Raw genomic sequence first — 18,627 nt, forward strand, 5'->3', positions numbered from 1 at the left:
CAGATGTATTGTCAAAGGAGACAGCGGGGCTGGTGTGAAACACATCTGTCCGCACACAGGGTTAGCAAGATTCTGAGGCAAAGGCTGCTCTGAGTGCCTATACCTTATATAGAGCTTATGTGCAAAATGTCCAGATTGTTACTGCATAATTTCAGGCTCGTTAGGATGACAAAAGGTTTTCAGTGCTGCACATGATACAAGGTCTTTATTTCCTGTTCTAAAACTGTAGCAGGTGAATGTCTGACTTCAGAATGACAGGCCTTGATTTATCCACAGGACAGGGACACCATAGACAGCAGCAGTAGGAACTTACCTTGCCTCATCCTTCTCCCATCCAGCCAATCTGCCTCAACATGGACCTGAAAAGAACCTTACTTCTACAGCTGGTGGAATAAAAAGCACCATAGTCCAGGGAATAGGGTAATGGCATGGGAGGGGGATGGAGACCTGGCTTCCATTCCTGCCCCCTGATCTTCTGAGAAGCCCCCCATTCTGCCCCCTGATTTGCTTTGAAGTCACTTCACCTCTGTAATTCTGTTTCATCATCTCTAGAATAGGGATAAGGATGCCCTCCTTTGAGATCTGTGGACAAAAAGTCCTTTAAAGAGCTAAGTTAGATTATCTGGCACTTCACTATTACATTCTCTATGTCTGGTCCGTTCTTGGTCTGTCCATTGACACTGTCTCCAAGGCTGACCATTAGTGCCGTTTCTCTTGGCCGAACCAGAGTCAGTGGCAGCCAAGTCCCGAATCAGACAAGGCTGTACTCAGTACCTTCAATAACTGTTGGAAACAGCAAGGAACATGGTGCATGGACTGTGAGTGTAATAGGATGCTGCATTCTTCATGACTGAAGCTTCAGATTGGTCTTCGCTGGTAGCCCAAAGCATGGTGCATTTAATTTGTCTGGCTGGGAGGGGACAAATGGGGGGTGACTATACTGAAAAGCAGTGTCAAGGAAAAGCCACAGCATCTCAGCCAAACTCAGGGGGAAAGAAGTTGTTTGAGCCACTACTGCAGCCTGGGTACCAAAGAGCCAAAAATACCAAGCCAATCTGACAAAGAGAGGACATACTCCACCAGCATGTGACGCAGTCATAACCCCATCCAACTCCATTAGCTGCTTCTCTCTACCAAACCAGTGACTCGTCCCTCTTATCCAGGTTGAATCTGGGCTGAGACCACCAACTCATTTCACACAGGGCACAATAGATCTACCCAAAAGATGAAGAAACCCCTTACCCATACCCTCAGCCATCCAGGAAAACCCCTTACATGTTTTGAGATGCAAAGCACTGTAGCATACACTGTGGAGAACAATCCTGCATTAGCAATGAGATTGACAAGACAGCCCAATAGGTCTTTCCCTAAGTCCCCTAGAAAACAGAGGGACTCAGTAGCAAAACTGAAGTAGAGACCCCAGCCTGAACTTCCTCACTGTGATGAGGTATTCACCCCACACCAGCAGAGATGGGGTTAAAGTGGCAAAAGAGGCCAATTAGCCTTAGCTTTGTAGCAGAAGCAGCCTAAGGGGCAATGAGACTGACTGAGAATGAAGCTCACCTGAGCAGGGACAGGCAGAGCCTCTATAAAGCCCAGGAGCTGAGACTAGAAAAAGGCTGCAGTGAGGAAGCCCTCAGTCACACAAGGGGGAAAGCAGGCCAGGGAAGGAATGGTAAGGTCTGAGAGGGATAGACCTGAACGGCTGGCTTGAGGGACCCTGGACTAGAACCTGGAGTAAAAGGTGGGCCCAGGTTCCCCTACCCACCCCTGTGGGCTTGGCACAGTGAAGCTGGAGACTGCCTGAGACTTTGAGGAAGGAATCTCTGATAATTCGCCAGAAGGGGAGGATGATGGTGACTCGGCCAGAGGGTTAAATGACAAAAGAAAGATACTGCAGCACCTGATGAGCAAGGAAGAGGCCACAGTGTGATGACTGAGGCAACAGGCTGAGCCATGCAGAGGTGCCGCTGAGCGGTGAGTATATGCACCCATGACACTCTCTATGGAGGCAGCAAAGGAGAAGCTGCTTGACACTAAGATTGCTAGCAGTAATGTCCATTAACCTCATCAAGGAGTCCATTACATTCCTAGGGCACACCATAGCTCTTTATAAGATGTTTAGTCTGTATCTACCTTTGGTCTGTCTCCTATTTCAGTTTCATTTTTTTAAACTTGGTCTAACTGCAGTGAAATGGAAAATTCATAAAACCACTGGAGGCCCCTGGCTTCCACTGGCAGGTAGAGCAGGGGAAGCCCCTGCAGTACCCCTTTACCCCCTTAACCCTGTCCCCGTCAGAAGCTGCCACATGGGGGAAGCCCCTGCAGTGCCCCCCAACCTTGTCTACAGCAGAAGCCTCAGGATGGGGGAAGCCCCCACAAGGTCTCTCCCCCCATCCCCAGCAGAAGCCCCCATGCCTGATCCCGCTCTCTGGGAGAAGTGCCGGGTGGACAGTGCAGGAGAAGCCCCAGCGCTCTGACCCTGCTTTGTTGCAGAAGTGCGGGGGGAGGGGGAGTGGCAGGGAAAGCCCCAGCACATGGACCCCCCCCACTCCAGCCCTGGGACTGGAGGAGCTCACGCTACCTGCTGTGGCCTCAGGATTGGGGGAGCTCTCACTCCCTATTGCAGCCTGGGGCCATGGCAGGAGGACAGAGCTTCTTGGGGGTGGGGGGGGGGGCAGAAAGGTGCAAATGGGTTGTGGGGTGGGTGGAATGGGGGGGACCCTGGGTGGAACAGGGACAGGGCCCAGGGAATGAGCAGAATGGGGTGGGGTTATGGGCAGGCCACAAGCAAAAGGGATGGAATGGGGGTGGGACTACAGGCAGAAGGGGTGAGGAGGGCCCCACACTTGTTCTGGACCAGGACCCCAGGAAATCTTAATCTGCCTCTTGCTGGTCAGTGCGGAGTGGAGCAGAATAGTTACCTCCCATGTCTTGCATACAAGACTCCTCCCAGAGTGACGTTTGGTTTTTTTGCAACAGCATCACACTGACTCCTATTCAATTTGTGATCTACTATAACCCTCAAATCCTCTTCAGCGCTATTACTGCTAATTATTCCCCCTTTTGTAGTCTTGCATTTGATTTTTTCCCCCTTCCTAAGTGAAGTATTTTGTACCCATCATTATTGAATTTCATCTTGCTGATTTCAGACCAGTTCTCCAACTTTTCAAGATCATTTTGAATTGTAATACTGCCCTAGGATGTGGCTGCAACCCCTCCCTGCTCAGTGTCATTTGCAGAGTTTACAAGCATACTCACCACTCCATTGTCCAAGTCATTAATGAAAATATGGCATGGTATCGCACCCAGGATAGACAGATTCTTGTACTGTGCCAAATGCAGCTCTTAACTGGCCCAAGATCTAGATCTATATTTCCTCATTTTGCCCTACCTGTTTTTTTTCCTGTTTGGATTAGAAGTAGTCTCGATCGATGCTCCTCTGGCTCTCTTGTAAAATGAATTGGAATGGAATACGGGAGCTCTGACGTGTTGTAGGAAGGTGGGGGTTTATCTGTGGCTGTCAAAACTTTCCTGGGCATTGGCTAACACCTGTCTAAACACTAATGTTGCATTTTCCCAGTGCTGTGGGATCATTACTGAAAAAGTATAAAAGTAGCACACAAGGGTTTCTTTCTTGGTTTTCAATAAGCTTTATATTTCAATCAAGGCATCATGGACCTTGAATAACTCAGTGTAAAGTTAATTTTCAGGACAGCCTTCCAGCTTATGTGACTTTTTGCAGACATGGTGGGTCTGTATCTTAGCTCAAATAGCTTCTTCCTTAATTAAACTGCTTTGTACCCTCCTCGAGCAATGTCATCCACAGTGATTAGATTTAAGATAAATGAGCATTTATCTAATTCTCTTTTCACAATTATGAATGCAGGAAGGTGTAATGCGGGTGACAAGAACTGATGGGGACGTTTTCAATTAAATGCCTAAAAGTGAGATTAAATGCATGGTTTATGAATATCAATTAACTTCCAATTATGTAAAAGCAATTGTTCCTGTATTAATGTGGTGTCTGGTTAATTACCAGACAATCAGACTTATGCCCTCAGTATTTTAAACACTACTGTGTTTTTAATTAGCGTTTATAAAGTTTCATACTTTGAAGTTTTTGTTCAATATTTCATTAAATGTAGGTTCTTAAAGTTATGCTAATAAATCCATATATAAATACCTTAAAGGTCAAAAGGTACTTTTCATTGTCCCTCCTGGGCCTACAGGGTCCCCTCTGTAATGATTGATATTGGTTACATTTTAAACCCATATTTTACCAATTCTTCACGTTCTGGTGAAATTTTGAAGTTAGCACCTTCATCCAAGAATAATTTCATCCACATTTTCACCAATAGATGGCGCTAGCAATGTCTACATACCTGATAACTCACTGGGTCAGAATTCAGCATGAGCATGCCTCCACAGTGGCACTGTCCCTTTAAGAACATTGTATCAGTGACTAAATTGTACCTACCCGGGTTTTATTTGGAGACTATTTGGTAAAGCTTTTAAAAGCTTTCCCTCTCCCCTTTCCCCACCTAGCCAATACATTTCTTCTGCTCTTTCACCCTCAAAGGAAAATACAAATCCATAAAGATCAGATTTCTTAGAGCCTTCAGTTACACACTGAGACTCTCGTTGAGCCTCACATGCACCCAAAAGCAGAACCTGAGCTAAAATCTGTAAATACGGTGTATTGCAGCATTTCCCAGTGTTTTGTATTTGAGTTTCACTTTGAGTGTGCATTGTTCAGCACAACAAAATAGGAATGACTCTAATTAAATAGCTTTGCTTAACCCTACAGTTTGTTTAAATTAAGAAACTACATGGACTTTTGCCATCTTACCCCAAGATTCAATGTAGCATCACAATAAAATTGAGAACTAGGGGCCACCAAATGAAATTAATGGGCAGCAGGTTTAAAACAAATAAAAGGAAGTTCTTCTTTACATGGCACACAGTCAACCTGTGGAACTCCTTGCCTGAGGAGGTTGTGAAGGCTAGGACTATAACAGGGTTTAAAGGAGAACCTCCATGAATTTATCCAGTTAAGTCTATTAATAGCTATTAGCCAGGACGGGTAAGGAATGGTGTCCCTAGCCTCTGTTTGTCAGAGAGTGGAGATGGATGGCAGGAGAGAGATCACTAGATCGTTACCTGTTAGATTCACTTCCTCTGGGGCACCTGGTATTGGCCACTGTCAGTAGACAGGATACTGGGCTGGATGGACCTTTGGTCTGACCCAGTATGGCTGTTCTTATGAGAGATTTCACAATTATAACTAGACATAATCTGAGACTAATTGTTTGTAATCAGTAATGCCCTGTCACAGTAGTTCAGTTAAACTGTAGAAATGTATGCGAGAAAAATGTGTAGGGTGCTTTTGACTGATATTGTAGTTGAAGAGGAGTTGTGGTGTATATAGCTATGGTTTTGTTTTCTATGTACTGTACCTTTAATTGTAAAATGAATGCCTGTGGGAATTTGTACAGAAGGAGAGATGCATTCTGCCGCCTTCCTCATGGAGATTTTATATTTGTCCTTTCTTGGTTAGTTATTTTCCTTAATCATAAAAAGGCATTGAGGATTCAGTTCAGCAAACTATTTATGCACATGTGTAAGGCCATGTAGCTGCTGAATAGTATGGACTGCTGAAGGGGACCTGAAAATACAAGTATATTGCTTGCTGTGTGTGGGGAAAACGATCACAAGCAGGGGAGCAGAGACTAAATGTGTTAGGCTGTGTTTGAGCTTTACCCTCTGCATCTGCCTTTAAAAATAAATGGGGAAATCCAGCCAGGATTTCCCCCCCAGTTCTTTATAATCTCTCAACTCTCCTTTTAATGTATTGCAGAAGAGACCAGAACTTGGATCCACAAATTACTCTGATAAGATGCCCAATCACCCATCTCATGTTTTGTAGCAAACTTTTAAAATGCAAGATAAGCAGCCCCTTTTCAAAGGCATAATGAGAAAGTAAAACCTCCAATTCTGAGCTAGACAAAGGGGAGCTGATTGCTGGGGTGACTTTATTGTTTTGGACACAAAACAGAAACCGAGAGGGAGTATAGAGCACTCCAACATTTAAAGGCACAGGACATCACATGTTTCACATGCCTAGTAATCATTAAATGGTTAAGTTTTACTGGCTAGGGACTTGGTTTTGCCCCCCCCAGCTCCTGTCAATCAAAGCCTTAACTCCATGAGTGGTACCACTAATTGCAGTGTAATGACTTGTGGAGTGAGGTATCATGCACTGTGAGTACAGGTAGCAGACCTGGGGCCTTATTATATAGCTAGATCCTGACAAAGTGTAGAGGGCTAGATTTGCAGCTGGTGCAACTTGGAATAACCAGTGAAATCAACAGACCTCTACCAGTTCACATCAGCTGAGAATCTAGCCTAGAGAACTTACTCCTGTCAGTCTCTCCCAGGTGTATACAGTGGAATACTGAAGCTGGGCAGAATTTCTAACAAAAGCCAGGGATCCCTATAAAATAGCTCCCTTGCGAGCAGAGACTCTAAAAAGGTAGAGCTGCATATCTAGATAAAGAGCTGATTTTTTTTTTCCCTAGCCTTGACCTGGACTCTGTATAAAAACACGCTGTTGGACCTCAGGAATAAAGACTTGGAGAGCAAACCTCATTTTGTCATTGCCGTGCTAACTGGCTCATTGCACCAGAAACCTTATGGAAGTAAAGCCTTCCAAATCTAGCATGCATCCATGAGCTATATTCTTTCAATTTGGTCAATCTGAACAACTTACTGCAACTTGTTTGAACAGGTACAGTCATCTGACTGCCTAAGCCCATGAAGGTGTCAATTACATTTCGGGAATTTATCCATACATGAATGTACAAGAAATAGCTGATGGGGGACAGCTGATGGGGGATCATGAGGAGTTTTGGGGTGGGAGGGATGACCTGATTGAAGGCCCCCAGAGAGGCTACTATTGAAGTTTCTAAACAGAATTCCAGAGAAGGATTCTCAGCATTCTTAGGGGGTTTTATCTTCAGTTCTGTTTTTCCCATGAGATCTGTTTCATACCCTTCATGTAGACTCTGAAGCATTCTCACTGTTTTGACTGACATGAATTCGGTAAGCTGCGAATGGAAAGCATACCAGCTCTATTATGCTGCAAACTCTGAATTACTCACTGTTTCAAACAAGCAAGAAAATAATGCTAATTACCTAGAATTTGCAGATAAGAACATAAGAATGGCCAGACTGGGTCAGACCAATGATCCATCTAGCCCAGTATCCTGTCTTCTGACAGTAACCAGTGCCAGATGCTTCAGAGGGAATGACCAGAACAGGGCAATTGAGTGATCCATCCCCTGTTGCCCAGTCCCAGCATCTGGGAGTCAGATGCTGCCAGATGCCTGGCTGAGTAATGTTTATCTATGCAGAATTTGTATTGTTAGATCAGAAGTTTCTAGGAAATGGTCCCCCAATCGCCTGAAGAATAGGATTTGGATAAACAGATCAATGGACGTTGCATGTGGGGGCATGGAGAAAGCATGACCAGGCTTCCAGACTCAAATAGCATTTGTAGTAATGAATATTAACTAGAGCTGGTCAAAATTGTTCACATTTCAGTAAAAAGAGCATGTGTCATTTTGTGAAGTCCCCCCACCTTTGCCTCTGTTTTAACTAACTGTAGAGCTGGTTGACATTTATTGACTTGAAATTTTGGTGAAAAAGCAGGGGAAATATTAGTACAACATCTTCACCACCATAGTGTCTTGGTTTTTGACCAGTTCTTGTTTTAAATGTGTGGATGTCCTATACAGCACCTTCCTGCAGGAATCTGGCTGATGTGCCTGTTAATTTTTATGGAAAGCTAAGAAACAGGAACCTCCATGTTTTTACAGGGGAGTTCTGTTAAAAGTATATAGAAAAGCCCTACAAATGCAGGCTACAGATAGAATTGTCAGTAATATTCTCTTTCCCTTCTCTCACTGTGTAAATCAATTAACATGTCAAGATATGCTAGAATATGGAGTAACCCTGATATGCTTCCCACAGGGACTTCGAACTTCCAACTAATTCTAATCTCCGAGCACCTTCAAACAGCCATCATTGTATCCTGAGAATATCTGCTAGCAAAATATTTCCTCCTTCCCTCCTCCAAATGTATAAGGTGCCCCCAATCTTAAACCTGCTCTAGTCCTTGCACACACTGATCCTTGGCTAGTGACACGTTTACATAGTGATCTCACATTTCATTAGGGCTAGAAACAGAGGCTTTATACACTTGGAAAGGGGAGGCTTCCAATAAGACACAACTTACTTCCACCCCTTGTAAGATCCCAAGATTCCAGCCCTAAATATCCTAACACAATATCTCTCAAAGCATTTCAGTTAACGTTTTAGAGGTCTTAGTATGTACTTGTTTTCATTTTCTCTTCCTCAGACCCAAATACATTCAGTAGGAGACTTTCAGGGGCTCAGCTGGAGTTAGAACTTGGACTCATAATGGTATTAAGGACCTGAACTTGCTCCCACCAAGGTGAATAGCAAAACTCCCACTGACCTCAGTGGTACAGGATCAGGCCCCAAGAGTCTAGTTTGTGGGTGAAGGGATATGAAAAATAAAGAATATTTTTTGGGAGAGAAGAACGAGTACTTGTGGCACCTTAGATCTCTTAAACATTCCTAATTTGCATCTGTAAAATTTGGTACATGGAGAACAGACAAGGGTGTGGTGAATTATCAGGGTTTTATTGGGATGACCTTCATGCTATAACTTTGATAGTTTCATTACTCATGAGTGGCAAAAATATCAAAGATATGCCAATAAACCCTTCACATTACTATTTATTATCTTTCAGGTATCTATACAACTAAATCCCTAAGCTAAATATCTACAAGGCATGCATGCTCACAAGACTTCTATATGCTTGAGAGACGTGCATAACATATCGCCGCTACATTAGAAAACTTGATCAGTTACACATGCACTTTCTTCGGTCTGTTTGCAAGGTCAGATTATGGGAGAAGTTCCTGGTATCAACAATTCTTAATCATTGGATGTCCAGCATTCAAAGCATGCCCATAAAAGTTCACCTGCATTGGTCTGGGCATCTCATTCATATGGCTTACTTGAGAATACTCAAGGCCATATTTTATGGTAAGCTAAAGTAAGGCACCCATTCTCATGATGGCCACTACAAACAATATAAAGACACTGTCAAACTTGAAAGCATGTCAAGTTGATCTGGGAAGCAACAGCCCATGACAGAATAAGGTGGCAGCAAATTTGTCATCACCATTAAGAGCTCTGAAGCATTAACTGCTGTCTGTGCTTGTTCCAGGCTGTTCCTGGAGTCTTTAACTTAACTAAGCATTGTCCTGGATTGTAGCAGTGTTTTGAACCAGGGTACAATGACCTCTGGGGCAAGGACTTGTTAGCAGTTTGCTGCTTACATGGGGTGCAGAGGGCCAACAAAAGCCCTTTGGAACATTTAGATCCCATTAAATCTTCGGATTGGAACATCCACCTCTCGGCTAGAAAAACTGAGATCAGAGTTTGAGACTTGCCCCAGGCCACAGCAAGTTACAGTGAAGGTCAGGGTAAGAATTCAGGAGTCCCTGGCTATGCACTAGACCACTCTGTCTTCCACACTTGGAAATGGAGACATGATTAGCTTCCTGTCTGGGCAAGAGATTTGTTTTTTTTCCTCTTATCACTTATTCAAGATCCAATCCCTTCTAGCGTAGCTCACAAAGAACTCGTGCTGTGTGCCAATTTCTCAATGAGAAGATATGCCTGCAGTGTTCACACCCGTATCACACAGGCCAATCTTAAAATGTGACTGCCTAACCAGGAGGTACAGATCTCTCACTGGGCATTCAAGTCAGTTCAGACAGGGATTACACACCTAAGAGCCAGTTTAAGCATCTAGTTGTTGGATTTCGCTGTTCTTGTTAGACATCTCCACTTAAAAATTGAGCTTCCAAAATAAAAGCCCACAATCTGAGGAGCTGCCCTCCTTACCTGAGGGGAAGGATAGGCCTCTGACTATTTTAATCTCACACAGCATATATAATTGTCTAATGTCTTTTGTAATAGTACATAAGTCTATATATAATACTTTGCTTTATGACTGTTCTGGAGCTATAGTTAGTAAATCTGACCTGATTCCCTGCCCACACGTTTACAATATATAGGTATGAGTGGGTACAATACATTGCAAACAATATGGGCAAGTATGACCTAGATAAGGAAAATTTTCTATGGTACATATCCAGTATTATGGCCACTGGAAAAGCACAAGTCTAACTTCCAGATAAGTTTAATTTAAAAAAAAATCGGATGCTTGGTTGATGCTGGGTTTAACTGTTACAGCAAAGCAAGTCATTTCTATTTTTTTTCCTATAAACACAGCATTGATTCATAGTTGGACTTCCAGATGTAGGTTAAAGTCAATGAAACCCTATTAAAGCAGAAATATGTGGTTTTTTTTATAAAAATATCTATCAAACATACCTGATAATGTATAGTTCTCACGATGTTAAAACTTGTGAAGTCTGAAAGAACTCAGGATCAGTAATTAGTACAGAGCTCACTGGGAGATCAGTCCTAGAAGTGCAAAGGGAGCAATATTTTTGTCTGACTTATGGAAAAATATTTTTACAACATTGAGAAATTTTTACTGCTAAATAATGAGCCATCTTTTTCTGAAAGATAAAAAAATATACACAACATACCAGAAAAGCTCAAATGACTTTAACTGACTGCTTGCCTGAAACAGAGTGGGCAAATGGACAGAATGCTAGACTGCAAGTCAAGAGACCTAGTTTTAAACCCAAATCGGCCACTGACTGGCTGTGTGACCTTGAGTGAGTCTCTTCACCTCTGTGTTCCTGCTATATCCCCTCCAAATCTTTGTCTGCCTTCTCTTTTCAGATGGCAAGCTATTCGGAGCATGGACTGTATTACTGTGTATGTACAGCACCTAGCACAATGGGACCCCAATCTTAGCTGGGGACAACTATAAAACTAACTAAAGCTATGTCTACACTATAGACCTTACAGCAGTGCAGATGTAGTGGTTTAAGGTCTGTGTAGTTACTCTATGCTGGCAGGAGAGAGCTCTCCTTCCGGCATAATTACACCATCCCCAACAAGCGGCAGTAGCTATGTCAGCAGGAGAGCATCACCCACCAATGTAGCGCTGTCCACGCTGGCACGTTTGTCAGTGAAACTTATGTCTGTCAGGGGGTGTGGGGTTTTTGTTTTTTGTTTTTGTTTTTTTTCACACCCAGACCAACAAGTTTTACTGACAAGTGCTAGTGTAGACATAGCCCAAGACGATTCATATTACTAATACAAAGACAATGGGCTATGGTTTAAATAACATCAGTCAGTAATGTATTTCTTCTATAGGGGCCTGATTATGCTTTCCTTATTGCCTGACTTCAGTGAGTTTTACCCAATTTATGGAGTGTACTAGGAATGCAAAATTTAGTATTTTATATGGCAGTAGAGTCTAGAGGCCTCAATCAGGATCATGCTGAACAAATGCATGGTCCAGGCCTGAAAGCAATTTCAATCCATGTGAAGCCTAAATAGGGTCTATTCAAAGGCTGTGGCAATCAGGTCATCTCTAGTGAAACTAATGCTACCAGCAAATGGTGACCTCAAGGGAAAACACAAGTTCTTGTTAGAGAAGAAAAGTGTTTTAACGAAATGGCAGCAATATATTTAATTTTGTATGGCAGTACTGCCATACAGAGCCGCAGCGGTGAGCCAGGGCCCCATTGTGCTGTGTGCTGTACAAGGACAGGACCAAAAACATGGTTCCCTGCCCCAGTGGGCTTACACTCTAAATATAAGGCAAGAGACAATAGATGGTACCTCAAGTTAACTGAGTTCAATAATTAATGCACTTGCTGTGTGTGGCTTGCATGTATGTGGTGGTCCTCATCTACACAGTCTGAATAAGGAGTACCCAAACCTTTCAGGCGTGATCTCCCACACTACCGTGTTTCAGAGGAAACCAGTTGTGGTAAGATCTTCTGGCCCAGTTGTCTAATTGTATCAGGTTCCTCCTCCCCGGGTTTGTTTTGCAATGGCTTGCTGCCAAAGGCGCTGGGTGAACTAATGAGCCGTGCTGGCTAACCCTCTGCAATAATCATCAGTGATTCCACGGAGGTTTATAAAGTCAAGCAAAGCGTGTGGCTGCCTGCCAGAGATCCCTGCTCCGATAAACAGGCCCCTGTCGGCTGGCTTGGAAGAGCTTCCCCACTGCTCTCCCCTGCTGTTCAGCTCCAGCTTGGCTGCGGTCATGGGTAAATGCTGGAGTCAGCTGTTTGTAGGGGGGGGGGGGAAACAGACTAGTCACAAGCAGAGAGACTGCATGAGCCAAAAAACTAAAGAGCTCAGTTAAAGTGGGTAAAAAGTAGAAGCATGAGCAGCTATTAGGCCTAGCGCAGCTGCTGCTGACCCTGCCACTGGACACCTGGGCTGTGGTGGTCCCGCTTCTTCCCATCCCTGCTGGGCGTGGGCTTCCACCAGAAATTTTTGCTGATTTTGCCAGGCAGGTTCCCAGGTGGGCGGCTGAGGGGGGTTGTGGGGGTTCTGCTACTCAGCTTCCCGGCTTCATCGATAATCTCCCTGGGGAGTCCAAGGGACCCGGGAAGCTGAGTAGCAGATCCCCCGCCCCCCACAGCTGCTTGGGATCTGTTACTCAGCTTCCGGGGTCCCTTGGACTCCCCAGGGAGATTATCGATGAAGCTGAGTAGCGGAACCACCCCCAGCCGCCCGCCCAGGAACCTGCCTGGTGCCTATAAAAGCTCAGCGTTCTCTGCCTGGCTGCTCCTCTCCAGCATTCCAGCCCTCTCACCAGCGGTCCCCACTGCACCGGTTCCTCCTCTCCTCCCTGTTTGGCTCCCTCCCCACTTGGCCTGGTCACTGCGTCCCTCCTCCACCACTGCCGCTTTAGTAGGAAGGCGGGGGAAGGAGAGGAGGGACGCATGCAGTGAGCAGGGAGGGGGGCAGAGTGTGGATGGGGCTACAGGTGGAAGAGGTGGGATGGGGAACTAGCTTCCCCGAGGGGAAGCTTCACCCACCACCCATGATAAGCCGAACACTGGACTTTCCTGCCCAAGCAAGCCCCGCTAGATGCAAATATAGTGGCCAAGGGAAGTTCCCTGAGCTGTTCCGCCTACATCTGGGAGCAGCACACAGCAGTGACGCTTTCTGCTGTTTCATAAAGGGGCAGCATGAGCTCCTCTCAGTCCCAGCCAGTAGGCATAGAAGGGGCATGGCCTTGCCCCTAACCCACTCGCCCCACAAGTGGAATGCATTTGCCAGACCTCATGCTCATTCAGTCCTAAATTAACAAGGATGGCTGACTTTCTAAGTACTTAATTTTTTTTTTCCCCCTAAGGGGAGCAGGGGCAGTCACTCGCTCCTGCAGCTCAGAGATGTGGAGAGCTTGTTTTGGTTGTACTGTGTTGTTGTGCTTTCCCTGTGTGGTGGGAGTCTGTCAGTGTAGCTCACTGTTTCTCAGATTGACGCAGAACAAAAGTTGGCTTCTGACACTTGAACTATTATATTGGCTTTAAAAACAAAACCTCAATGAATGGATAGAGCTGCTTTTCAGACACCTCCGCCCCCCCTGCCCAAAACAAGAAATTAAAATAAAACCCCCACATCGGTCGGGGTAGATTTTTGGCAGTGCTTACAGAGAACCTCATAATTCCTGTCTACATTCAGCAGCAGATGTTGCACATTTAATTTCTCTCCTACTATGCTGAAAATATCCCCATCAATACATCAGATAGTCCTTCTAGAGAGAAGACATTTTGGAGGGTGTATTCTTGATCGCTCAGAACAGGAACATAACTCCCACAAATGCTGATGACAATATCTGTCAGTAACACTTCAGTGACAGCTTCCTGCTGAAGGGCTCCAAATGCTTTACAAACACTAATAAAATAAACCTCTCAGTGGAGGAACAAGAGGTGAGTGAAGGAACAGTACAGCCTAGTGGATGGGGCACCGGCCTGGGAGAGTGGGTTCAATTCCTGGCTCTGCTTCTGGTTGTCTTGGTGAACTTGGGCAAGTCACTGCCTAACCCCGGTGCCAACTCTGTCTGCATATCTATTCAAGGGACACCATCATAGGACCTAACCACATCAGCCACACCATCAGGGGCTCGTTCACCTGCACATCTACCAATGTGATGTATGCCATCATGTGCCAGCAATGCCCCTCTGCCATGTACATTGGCCAAACTGGACAGTCTCTACACAAAATAATAAATGGACACAAATCTGACATCAGGAATTATAACATTCAAAAATGAGTAGTCTCCTTAAACCACTTCAATCTCCCTGGTCACTCAATAACAGACTTAAAAGTGGCAATTCTTCAACAGCAAAAACTTCAAAAACAGACTTCAACGTGAAACTGCAGAACTGGAATTTGCAAACTGGACACCATCAAATTAGGCCTGAATAAAGACTGAAAGTGGATGGGTCATTACAAAGACTAATTTCCCCTTACTGTTACTCACATCTTCTTGTCGACTGTTTGAAATGGGCCACCCTCATTACCACTACAAAAATGATTTTTCCTTCCTTGGTATTCTACTTTTAATTGAATTGTCTTGTTAGACTGACCCTCCACTTAGTAAGGCAACTCTCCTCTTTTCATGTACTGTGTGTGTGTGTGTATGTGTGTATAATATATATACCTGCTACTGTATTTTCCACTCCATGCATCTGATGAAGTGGCTTCTAGCCCACAAAAGCTTATGCCCGAATAAATTTTTGTTAGTCTCTAAGGTGACACAAGGACTCCTCATTGTTTTTGCTGATACAGACTAACACGGCTATCACTCTGAAACCTGCATCTGTTTCCCCAGCTATAAATGAGGCTAATGATGAAACTGATCTCCTTGAAAAGCCGTTTGAGATCTACTGATAAAAAGCACTACATATGTGGTATTGTGGTGGGTAGGCATGGAGGAACTGCCAAGCTGGATCGGACCAGTGTTCTGTCTTTGTCCAGTATCTTGTCTCTGACAATGGCTAGCACCTGATGTTTCAGAGAAAGGTGTAAGAAACCCCCTGAAGAATAATCAGCCTGTTCTTAACCCGAGTTTGTTAGCAGCTGGCTTTTTTGCTCTGAAGTTTGAAGGTTTATATCCCTGCTAAACATATATATAATTACATCCTATTTAACATAACTGTGACTGTCTTGTAATCCATGTAAGTATCCAGTCCTACATTGAATTATATGAAGTGTTTGGCCAAGAGTTCTATGCATTAATTATACACTGTGTAAAAGAAGGGAATTCCTCTTGTCTGTGTTGCCTTGCAGTTTCAGTGAACATCCCTTGTTTCTTGCATTATGGGAGCACCTAATTTTCCTTCTTTTTTTTTTTTATAGCATTCATTTACAACTGTATCACGTATCCTCTTATTTGTCTCCTTTCTACACAGAACATTCCCACCCCCTTCAATCTCTCATCATATGGACATTTTCCCATGTCTCTACATTTCAATGTATAGCTACAGGAATTTCACTGCATGGCTCCAGTTGACATCAGTGAAAATCATCCTGTTAAATCCCTGCACCACAATTACAATCTAGCCCATGTGACTCATGCTTCTATTGGGTTCTTTGGTTGTAGTAATAGGCATGATCTGGTCCTTAATGACACAGAGCCACTTTCATCCTTGGAATTCTCCTCTCCAGGAGGAGAACCTCTTGGTGCCATGGAAGACCTATAAGCATCTTCCAAGTGCATTTGTTTGGCTGGGAAATGAAAAACCTGTCTAAAGCTGAAAGTATAACTGTGAAGCATTTATAGTATGATCAGGCATGGCAGACTACTGTTGTCTATCTGAATGCAATTCTATCTGTATCCTGACAACTATATCTGGCATGTCTCATTTTAAAGGATCCCGTTGAACTGAGGATGTCCAGAGAAAAATTGGCTATTACAGCAGCATGTTTCCATTGCATTTTAAAAGCCTAGATGCAACCTGATAGGCATCACCAATTGTTTCCTCCTGGAAAACACCACTGTGGTATTTAGAAGGAAGGAAAAAAAGGAAACGGGCATGGAATTAAGTTGCCAGGATATGTGAATCAGGGCTGGTTCTTTGCTCACTTCCAGGGTCCTGAACAAGAAGTGGTACTAAAGTGGAATGCAGCATTGTGCTGGACCTCAGCACACAGGTGACTTTCACCCATATTGGACAATGGGAAATGAAACCCTTTTCATACAGCCAAGGGTTTTCAGGCAGGCTGAATGAGGTTTTTAGCCTTCTCCTCAACTTGTAAACATTATGATTGCCGAGGACAGCACTGAGAGTTGAATAAAGGTTAAGGAGATCAACCACCTCAATGGGCTCAATGAGCAGAGACGGTCATGAATCCAGCAATGTCACTGAAGTAGATAGTGACCTGGTGAAAATATTCCAGTTTAAGTGCTTCTACCACTGATCTGAAATGACAGGAGTTGATGAAATGGAATCTGGCAGGCACCTTTGTCCTTATAAGCCCATCAGATCTTTAGATAGAAGTGCTATGGACTTGTAAAGTGTTGTAGCCATTAGCTCACCTACTGTAACATTTTTTTTTTTAACTTGCTTAAAGCCTCAGGTACAGAACATGTTTCTGTGATAATCCCATGGGTGACACAGGGGAGCGGGGCGGGTTTTCATCATCTTTACAATTTCTGAAGCAAAGAGAAGTTTACAAAATGGATCATTGAATGGAGGGGCCTGAGTTTGTAATAGCCATGTCATCACCATCTGATGGCTGTGTGAAATGAGCTTGGTGGTCTCCTTGAGAAAACATTATCCTTAAAAATGCAGGTTGTATTGCAAAATCTGTTCTCAATCTTGCAAGATGCTGTGTACCTCCTACGAGATAACTACCCTAAACTCCCATTGACTTCCATGATTGTCCCCTATAATTCCAAAGCTTACACTGCAGGTATCCAGAGACTTTTAATATTTTTGTCTAACCATCAAGGTCTTCTCTTATCTTCGGCCCTTCTACTGCTTCCCACCAATGAACTAAACAAAGCACCTGGCCCAACTGCCATACCTCCAGGATGAGCGAGGAAAAATGATTTCATCAGACAGTTAAAATGTTCACTTCACTGGGGGAAGGTTTAAGAAGATTAGGAAGCAAATTCACTATTTTAAAAATGTGTCCAAAGAGACGACTGGAAACTTCAGAGCTGTATGTTTAACATCTATAGAACTCTCCAAAGGTGTTAGATGGGAGAACACCTGGAAAAAAGGAATAGACACCATGGACTGAGGCCCGGGCAATCATCCTAAACTCTAGAACAGGTTGCATTATTATTATTATTACTATTAATGTTTAATTTATTATTTTATAATGTAGTAGCACCTAGAGGTGTCAACAAAGTCAAGACCCTACTATGTCAGGAGCTGTGCACACATGCAGTAAATTGCACTTCCTGCTTCAAAGACCTTACAATCTATATCTTGTTTTGTAAATCAAATATCCACTTAACTTTTTTCCCCATTCATGAATCATTCATGACCCAACCCTGATTTTGGTGAGTGTTTGTTTTCATGACTCGTAAATATTAACCCCATGATTTGAACAAACCATTTTCAGGCTGTGGGCTTTTCCTAAGCTGTTCACTCCAGCTATTCGCTATTTGTTATCTAATGTCTGTGACCTTTTTATATGGCACCTAAGCCATATAAAAGGTCACATGGTATTTGCTTATATGGTATTTGCTCCCTGAGAGGGGGAATAAAACTTTTTAATCAGGTGACTAATGAATGACAAATAAACAGCAGGCAGTGATTAGACTGCATTTCAATGGTGCACATTGGACCTGATCCTGAATTACCTGGTCAGTAAGAGATGTGCAGTTGATTTCAATGATGCAGAATTGGGCACAAGTACCTCTGTTCGCATGTGAATGCTACATACGTTCTGAGGCCCTGAACATTACACTAGAGGACAAACCTCATACTACACACCAGAGCTAATGAAACACTGGAATTTCCATCCCATGGCCAATTCCATATTTTTATATTTGTTTTCATCCCAATTTGAGATCAAAAATTGAAATACTGAAACTTGAACTCATCTGATGCACTCTGGTAGCCCCACCAAAGGTGACACTATGATGCATTATAGGAGATGTAGTCCAGCCATGGAGCAAGGTCTGTAAGGAACAACAGGGATCTGGAGGATTTGGAACTACAACTCCCATCAGGCATAGTGGTGGCTCAGGCAATTCGGAGATTAATATCGAAACTTAATCTTTATTTTTATTTTCCTAATAGATAATTCCACTAAAATTGATTTTTTTCTCATGAAAAATTTCAGCTTTAATGAAACATATTCTCAAGGGAAATGTTACATTTGAAATTTTTCAATCCGAACTTCCCCATATAATCTATGGGGTATGTGCATATAATTCTTGGACTTGGACAAACCCAACATGCAGTCAAGTAGCTGGGCCAGGAGTTGGGCAAATGTGCAGGGGATAGCATGAGAAACTGCATGCTCACACCATGGCCCTGATCCTTCAAACACTAAAGTACATGCTTACCTGTACACACATGAGTAAAGTTAAGCACGTGCTATGTAACCCATGC

The 18,627-nt window shown here is 43.6% G+C and overlaps 1 long non-coding RNA gene across 1 annotated transcript; it reads left to right on the top strand.

Annotated features, from left to right (window-relative positions):
* The first annotated feature begins 1,614 nt into the window (after positions 1-1,614).
* Positions 1,615-10,049, top strand: LOC119844521. Its single transcript, XR_005289300.1, has 3 exons — positions 1,615-1,977; positions 8,423-8,518; positions 8,841-10,049. It is a non-coding gene; the product is annotated as an uncharacterized LOC119844521 (long non-coding RNA).
* The last annotated feature ends 8,578 nt before the right edge of the window (positions 10,050-18,627 follow it).

This window comes from Dermochelys coriacea, chromosome 1 (genome assembly GCF_009764565.3).
Source record: "Dermochelys coriacea isolate rDerCor1 chromosome 1, rDerCor1.pri.v4, whole genome shotgun sequence".
NCBI classification, from domain to species: Eukaryota; Metazoa; Chordata; order Testudines; family Dermochelyidae; genus Dermochelys; species Dermochelys coriacea.